This window comes from Dendropsophus ebraccatus, unplaced genomic scaffold, assembly GCF_027789765.1.
Source record: "Dendropsophus ebraccatus isolate aDenEbr1 unplaced genomic scaffold, aDenEbr1.pat pat_scaffold_573_ctg1, whole genome shotgun sequence".
Lineage (NCBI taxonomy): Eukaryota > Metazoa > Chordata > Amphibia > Anura > Hylidae > Dendropsophus > Dendropsophus ebraccatus.
Window position 1 is genome coordinate 1 of NW_027210172.1, and position 7791 is coordinate 7791.

The following is a 7791-nucleotide window of genomic DNA, read 5'->3' on the forward strand; positions in this document are numbered from 1 at the left end:
GGGCAGATGATTTACTTACTCGCAGCAGTCTGAAAGATCTGCTGCAAGTATGTATTTACAAGGAGCTGCCCAAAACCTTGGATCGTAGCGGGACGTGCTGCAAAACCTGCAGCGAGATTTCCACTGCGATCTGTGTGAAGGCACCCTAAGGGTAAATTCACACGGGCGAATCCGCCAGGAGTCTCACGCACGAAATCCGCAGCTAATTCGCAATACAAGTATTAATAATAATAATACGTGTGAATTTACCCTAAAAGGAAGATATTTTAGTTTGATAGTTTGGGAGCTATTTAACTTCAAAGAGTTTTATTAGGTTATAACAGAATAGAGCCAGTATACCTCAGCAATACAACAAACAGATATGTTCCTTATACAAGAGGAGAATAGTAGAAAAAGAATAGGAAATATATCAATTACATCAAACATAAGGCATTGTATGCATTCATAACTTTCTATGGTATCATCAGGAAAATCACAGGATACTGAGAACATAATACTAGTGTGAGTGTTCAAGGCTCAAGTATAGAAAATTACATACACATGTTTCTGAGAAAAGAGTAGACAAAACATGGCTATGACGACATATTGGAAAAATATGGTGAGGACAACCAGGATGTCAAACTCCATCAAACTTTCCCCAGTATCTGCACTTACGCCTTCACTTTTTTGTATAGCATTATTCTGTTTACATGGGTTATAACAGTAAGGACAGGTTTGTTTGTTTCCACTTAGATGCTATATGGATTCACACTGACAATGAGATATTCTTCATTACCCTCTAAAGGCCAGATATGATGGCCTGACATTACACTGTAAGCGAGCGCCGGTCTGCTTATGAGACAAGGCCAAAAGTATAAGCAGTGGCTGCAGTGAGCAGGGAACGTGGGGAAAAGGCCGCAAGACACCAGGGGAGTTTGGACATGTAAGTTACACTACCCTCAGCTGCAGACTGTGCATCACTACTACACATAGCAATGCACAGGTTCTTTTTATTAAAAAACTTGCTGAAGATAACGATCAGCTGATGACCGGCTCTTCGGCTGATTATTGATCTTATCTCTCTCTCACACACACACACACACACACACACACACACAAAGTACAGTAAAACAGGCTGTATTTATTCTAAATTTATTCTACATGTTAGCATGAACCCCCAAAATAAAAAAATAAATAAATCACCATGTTCTAACCCTTTTACCTTTTTTGGTTAGTGCCAGATTTTTAAAGATGTGATCGACTTTTATTTATTTTTTTTCTACAGTTCTGGACTTTTGGTATATTTTTGCATTTATGACATTGAGCATACAGAATTAGAAGAGTTTGGACTATTCCACACATGGCAGTAACAAATAAGGTTATTTATTTATTTCTTAACATTTTTTGCATTTGGAGAATGGAAAAAGGGGGGAAAGATTAAAATTTTTAATAGGGGATGGACTTTTTAAATTTTTTTAAAACATTTTACATAAGGGGGTGCCGATCAGCCGACTGGACCAGCAATGATGCAGGTAAAAACTATTACTATTATGCTATTAATCACAGCATAAAATCTCATTGACCAGCATCGGTGATCTCTAATGTCTGTCATTACCGACAGATGCTGTCTGCAGATAGTAGATGTCACCCACTGATTATGACATAGGCCCGCCTCCTGAGCCCACATCATACACTCTTACCAGACCCATGCCAGACATGTACAACATGGGTAAGGAAGGGGTTATAGGGGTATTCCAGTATCAGAAAATTATTTTCACATCAACCCCAACATAGGACTAATACAGTGTTAGCACTTGCTTAAAGAGGCACTGTCATGATTTATTTTTTTTATAAATCGTCAGGGAGTGTGATAGCAGTTTTGCCATACAGTAATACCTCGTTTCCTGAACAACTCAGTGTTTGAACACTTCGGTATTTGATAATCATAAACATTCGTATTACCTGTGGTGCGGATGTGTGCACGTCCCCCTCCAAGGCACGTTTAATGCAGAGCTTTTTCCAGGAGGTCGTCCTGGAAAAAGCTCAGCGCGAAACGTGCGTTGGAGGGGGACGTGCACACATCCGCACCACAGGTAATACGAATAGTACCTCCAGTTTGGCTACAGCAATGGACCTGGGCAATAGGCAATTACTATTTGCACTAAATGGCTGGGGATTCATGCAATGTGCCTCTTGGAATATAGTCCACTGTTCAATATTTATGACCGAGCCATTGTTTACTGATCTATTCACTGATCCTGTGTTGTGGTTGTTTCTTGTGTGTATGGTCATTGGCTCTTTTAACCTAATTTACTTGCATCATGTATTTTAAGAATTTGATTAACCCTTAGGCGACCCTGGACGTAGCTGTACATCCAGGGTCGCCTCCATGTGTTCAGAGCGGGGCCGCACTCTGAACCGCCGCGGTTGTTAATAAAAAGCCCTCTCCCCTAATAAAAGTTTGAATCACCCCCCTTTTCCCATGTTATAAATAAAAATAAATAAACAAACAAACATGTTTGGTATCGCCACATGCGTAATCGCCCAAACTATTAATCACATTATTGATCTCGCACGGTAAGTGGTGTAAGCGGAACAAAAATCCCAAAGTGCAAAATTGCGCATTTTTGGTCGCATCACATCCAGAAAAATTGTAATAAAAAGCGATTAAAAAGTTGCATATGCGCAATCAAAGTACCGATAGAAAGAACACATCATGGCGCAAAAATTACACCTCACACAGCCCCATAGACCAAAGGATAAAAGCGCTATAAGCCTGGGAATGGAGCGATTTTAAGGAACATATATGGTTTGAATAATGGTTAATAATGGTTGAATAATGGTTTGAAATTTTTACAGGCCATCAGATACAATGAAAATTATACATGTTATATATCGTTGTAATCGTAACGACATGAGGAACATGCATAACAAGTCAGTTTTACCCCTGGGCAAACAGCGTAATAACGAAAAAAAACAAATATAGAAACAAAGAAATGCGTTTTTTTTTGTTCAATTTCACCACACATTGAATTTTTTTCTGGTTTCGCAGTGTACTTAATGAAAAAATTCAGCCTGTCATTGCAAAGTACAGTTAGTGGCGCAAAAAATAAGGGCTCGCAAAAAATGCAAGTGCTATGGCCTTTTAAGCACAAGGAGAAAAAAACAAAAACGCAAAAAATTGAAAATGGCCAGGTCCTCTAAGGGTTAATAAAGATTTTTTGTGATTAAACATTATAGTTTGGTCTGTTTTTGTAGGAACTAATAGGGGTTAACCAAAGCAAGTTACTATATGGTAGCCCTCTGTACATCACCATATAGTAGTCCTGCCCATACTAGGCATGCTGTGAGGGCAGATGACATCACTTCCTGTACACGCCCATACTAGGCATGCTGTTAGGGCAGATGACATCACTTCCTGTACACGTCCCCAGAGGTTAGGAGAACTGCAGATTAGGTGAGCAGAGGAAAGGGGATATTTGTTGCAAAACAGTAAAAAATAAATAAATAAAAAAAGGTTTAGGAAGGTCCACAGAGACTGCCCAAGCAAGTCTGCATGGATTTTTTTTTTTTTTTATACATTTGATGACAGGTATTTGAGGCTGTATAGCAACCAAAACAAGGAGTGGATTAAAAACACAAAAAGGCTCTGTTCACATAATGTTGTAATTGAGTGGATGGCCGCCATTTAATGGCAAATATGTGCTGTTATTTTAAAACAACGGCTGTTGTATTGAAATAATGGAAGTTATTTATCGTTGTATGGCGGCCATCCACTCAATTACAACATTATGTGAACAGAGCCTTTCTGTGTTTTCAATCCAAACCAGGAGTGGATTGAAAACACAGAAAGGCTCTGTTCACATAATGTTGTAATGATATGAGGATCTGTAATGTTGTAATGATATGAGGATCTGTAATGTTGTAAGGATATGAGGATCTGTAATGTTGTAATGATATGAGGACCTGACATGCAGCCTCAAATATACATAGTGTGAACCCAGCCTAAGGGTGCCTTCACACATACGGGATCCGCATTGGATTTCACGCTGCGAATTCAAAACGAGATCCGCTGCGGATCCAGTCCCATTTATTCCTGTAGAGCACATACTCACATCCCGCTGTATGTGAGTTAACCCCACGCTGCCCGCCACCGAGAGCATACTAGTGACGCAAGATGCATCAAAATATTGATACTAATATCGATATTTGGGACAAAAAACGGTTCTGTACCAAGATTTCCTGGTATTCGATACTTTATGTTAAGCTGTGCAATAGCACGGCTTAACAGAGTATAGTGCAGAGAACGCGGGAGGTGAAGGTTCTGCTCCACTACAACTATTACTATCCCCAATGTACTATACTAGGGCTGGGTCAGCACTAGTATAGTATGTTGGGGGTAGTAGTTATGCTATGTGTCAGCCATACAACTACTAACCCCAAAATACTATACTACTGTTATGTGTCAGCCATACTACTACTACCCCCAACATACTATACTGTGTCAGCCATACTACTACTACCCCCAACATACTATACTGTGTCAGCCATACTACTACTACCCCCAACATACTATGCTGTGTCACCCATACTACTACTACTAACTCCAACTACTATAATAAAAACAAAAAAAGGGGAAAATATTGGCATCATCGCATGTGTAATAGCACGTTTAAATTATCACTTTCCCAATCTTGCACAGTATACAGTGTTTGCACCAAAAAAAGTAATATATGCAAACATGGTACCAATCAAAGCTGCAAATCATTGCGCACAAAAAAGACTCTCAGACAGCCCTACAGGCTGAAAGATTAAAGGGGAACTCCAGGTAGAGGTTAAAAAAAAGAAACTTCTGCAGAAGCATAGCGCATTACTTACCTGTCTATCCCAGTTTTAAAACTACCAAAAATCCATTTGTTTTTTTGGTTTTTGTTTTTTTTTTGGGGGGGGGGGGGGGGAGGTTTGCTTTGTTTTGTGTTTCTGTTCTTCCTGGTTTGGCATTTACCAGAATGCAATGCTTTCCCTCATGTGATCATCAAAGCCCCCACCCATTACAATCAGTAAAATTATTGCTGCACCTGCTTTTGGCCGGTCAGAGATGGTAAATCAGGGGATTGGGGGATACAGCTAAGCCTCCTGTGACATCACGCCCTCTGTCTGCATCATCAGCCTGCCCTCAGAAAACACACACAATATGAGACAGAGGCCTGGAAGGTTTGTCTCCTAGGGGGGAGAGCAGTGGGAGCAGGAGACAATGTGATTTGGCACAGGGGCCATTTTTTTCACTTCCTGTATTTCTATCAGCTACCAGTGTGACAGAACCGCACAGATACGGTAATACATTGTATAGACACATCTATAAAACTTTTAATGTACTTTTAATAGAAAACAAGTTTTTCTTATCCAGAGTTCCCCTTTAAATTAGTTATGGGAATCAGAAAACAGCAATTTTAAGCACATATATTTAAAAAACAAAAACAACGAAAAACATAGCTTTTGTACAGTGTAAATTGTAAATTAAAATGAAAATATATAGTACTGACCTGAAGAATATAGATAACATGTCAGGTTTATGACATAGTGAACATTGGGGAGCATTATATCTGCAGTCGGGTGGGGGGGGCATTATATTGGCGGGGGGGTATATGCTAGGAATCGAAATAGTATTGAGTATCGAAATAAAAAAGTTGGTATTGGTATTGAACTTAAAATTCTGGTATCGTGACATCCCTAGAGCATACATTACATGCTCGGCAACGCGGCTGCATGTCAGACTCCCGGCTCCGGTCCCGCTTAGCCAATCAGTGTTGCCGTGCTCTGATTGGCTGAGTGGAACCGGAGATATTAATTCCGTTGGGAGTATGTGCTCTCATAGGGATGAATGGCACTGGATCCGCTGCGGATTTCGCTGCAAATTTACTGCGGATCCAGTACATGTGAAGGCACCCTAAATTGGTATTCTGTCAAAACAAAAATTACACACTTACTTCATAGCAACATAACTTTTTGTAATTTTTTTTTTCATATTTTCATTGACTGGCAGCAGAAAGTGGCAATATGGCCCGCGTCAACGTGTCAGGAACAGCAGGGCTTCAGAAGATTTTGTCCCTGTACAGTTAGAAATCATGCGGCTGCTTGCAGTGTTAAATGGGTTGTCCAGCCAAAATCTTTTTCTTTCAAATTAACTGGTATCAGAAAGTTATATAGATTTGTAATTTACTTCTATTAAAATATCTCAGGTCTTCCCATACTTATCAGCTGCTGTATGTCCTGCAGGAAATGTTTTATTTTCATTCTTACACAGTGCTCTCTGTTGACATCTCTGGCCAAGACAGGAACTGTCCAGAGCAGGAGAGGTTTTCTATGGGGATTTCAGAGAACACAGTGTCAGAATAAAAATAAAACTTTTCCTGCAGGACATACAGCAGCTGATAAGTACGGGAAGACTTGAGACCAGTTGATTTGAAAGAAAAAGATTTTTGCTGTATAACCCTTTAATGGTACTAAGCCTCCCCTAATGTCTATTTTAATATATATTAGCATTAATATAGACATTACAGTTGGAGAAGCAGCCTGTGTCACTGGCAATGCAGCCACCACAAAAGCGGTGATAACACTATGTTGCAGCACTCCTGACCCAGGCTGCTTCCCCAGTTGTAATGTCTATTCTCATGCCAATATGCAGTACAATAGACATCAGGGGAGGCTCAGGATTGCTAACATTGCAAGGCAGAGCTTCTGAAGCCTTGCAGTTCCTGACACAGCCACTGGTGGCAGCAGAGAGGCCTTGTTGACCCTTAGTGCTGCAAGTCAATGGAAAGGCCAACACAGATTGGCTGGTTTATTCACTTCTATGAGCGCAGCCATATTTATATATGATGGCTGGATCATTATACACCATCCCACACTGCTTAGACTGTAAGTAGAGATGAGTGAACCTGCTGAAAGAACCAGAATGATTGGCATTTGAATTGCGCTGTCTGGGGAAGGTGGATGCAGTTTGAGGACGGCCTATGGCTGTATCTATGTTTTCCAGGCAGCAGGATTCAAATGCCAATCATATGGGTCTGTGCAAACCCGAACATTTACCAGGATCGCTCATGACTACATGTTATCTTTTGCTAGCAGGGCTCTCATTTCTCTTTTTTTTTTAGTTATTAATGGTAGTGTCTATATGTGTATGTACCCTGATCATTTATATCATTATTAAGCCTTTAAAGGGGTAGTTCACCAAAAAAAAGTTTTCTTTCAAATCAACTGGTGTTATTACAAATTTGTAGTTTACTTCTATAACAAAAAATCTCAAGTCTTCTAGTAGTTATCAGCTTCTGTATGTCCTGCAGGAAATGGTGTATTCTTTCCAGTCTGACACAATTCTCTCTGCTGCCACCTCAGTCCATGTCAGGAACTGTCCAGAGCAGTAGCCAATCCCAATAGAAAGCCCCATCTGCTCTCCAGACTGGAAAGAATACTACTTCCTGCAGGATATATAGCAGCTAAAAAGTACTGGAAGACTTAAGATTTTTTAAGAGCAGTAATTTACAACTCTGTGGCACAAGTTAATTTGAAACACTTTTTTTTTTCTTAACAAACCCCTTTAAGACCAAGCAATTGTTTGCCTCAAGAATTAAAGCCCATGTTTAAAATCAGGACTCTCAAGTCTTGTGCGTTTTTGATCCGTTTTTCCACTGACTTCTATTATAGAAAGAAAACGGATCAAAACGGATCCCTTTTCTTTTTAAAGGACACAAAAATAAGGTCTACTAAGTTTTTGTGTAAGTTAAAAAAAATTGATCCTTTTTTTTAATAATG